Source organism: Rosa rugosa, chromosome 6, assembly GCF_958449725.1.
Source record: "Rosa rugosa chromosome 6, drRosRugo1.1, whole genome shotgun sequence".
In the NCBI taxonomy this organism is placed as follows: domain Eukaryota; kingdom Viridiplantae; phylum Streptophyta; class Magnoliopsida; order Rosales; family Rosaceae; genus Rosa; species Rosa rugosa.
In genome coordinates this window covers 6,347,960-6,349,458 of record NC_084825.1, presented here as the reverse complement: position 1 = coordinate 6,349,458, position 1,499 = coordinate 6,347,960, and positions in this window count along the sequence as shown.

The window sequence follows — 1,499 nt, the reverse complement described above, 5'->3', positions numbered from 1 at the left end:
CTTCACCGCAACGAGTCATCGCCGGGACGATCGACCACCGCCATGCCGTCATTATCATGTTCCTGCAGCTGAAATTCCATATCTAACATTTCGACCGGAACCTCCTGAACGGCAAGATCTCATACTCAATTTAGTGGGCATTTGACCAGCCTCTCAGCTACCTGCGAATCTATCTCGCCGATCTATGGTATCTATCTAATCTAGGGTTTCTAATCCATATTCTAGATTTGGTTTCTTTTTTCTTTTTGTTCGTATTTTTTCTGATTTAGGGTTGTATGATAATTGTTTGATGAGTTCAGCTGTTCGGATTCCAAATTTGATTTAAAGGCTTTATGAATCTCGTTTGGCATGATTCATTTGATTTTCACTTGGCTTGTCTAATTTCAAATATTTTGTCCATCTGCACATCTGTTACTGCTCTTACTGTTTGATCTAGAATATGTTTTTTGCTATCAGTTGTATGCTTGACCTGTACTGTCTAGTTTCTCATAAATTTTCAGAAAAATAAGAAAGCACAGATAAAGCTCCTCTTGATCCCAGCACTGCTTTAGGTGGTTTCTCTGGGAAAAACTATTCCGAGGTAATGATTTTATCCTTTCTTTTTTCCTATTTTTTTTTCCCTGAACTTGAGTGTATTTTAAATCATTTCAAGTTGAAAGCAAGATTGAGTCTTGGAGTCTTTGATAAACGTTTTGATATTTCCAAAACAGGCATCAGCATTTATAATTACTTATCCTGTAAACAATGCTATAATAAAGAGGGGAATGAAATTGAAAGAGCAGTGGCATGGGAGAAGGCCTTTATTGAGCTGGCAAAGGTTTACCTCTCTGTAATTCAGTTATAGTTTAGCTTTGTGTAATTGTTTTTTCCTGGTTGTTCAGTATGAAAATAGATAATTTATTGTTTTGAAGTCTAAGATTTGTATTGCATTTGTGATAGGATGAGCTGTTGCAAATGGTGCAATCCAAAAACTTAACACTATCTCTCTCATCAGAGAGTTCCATTGAAGAAGAACTTAAGAGTGAAAGCACTGCAGATGCTATTACAATATTGGTGAGTGGTTTCTCTGTTTCATGTTGGGTTGCTTTTTCCTTTTACACCAAAAGATCTGAAATTCTGTAATTCATGAATACTGTTCCATGTTAGGACTGGTAGTGATGAGTTCTCTGCTTTGACATATTCTTTTCGGTATCACTTTGGGATTGGACAGTGTGGTATTACTGAAGGATTATATTGGGATTCTTTATATTTTAGTATGATATCTTTGTTCCATTTGACAGTGGAGAAAAAGTTGATCTCCTACTATTTATTATTTCTAGTTATAACTGAAGATGATTAGTTGTTTATTTGTAGGCCTCATCAAAAAGCCCGCGGATCAAGTGGGCCGATGGAGGCCCACCGGCCCGCAGGGCTTTTGGCCCGGCCCGGCCCTTCAAAAAACCCGCAAAAGCCCGCCTTGGTGGGCCGATGGAGGCCCGCAAAAACCCGGCCCGCCAAAA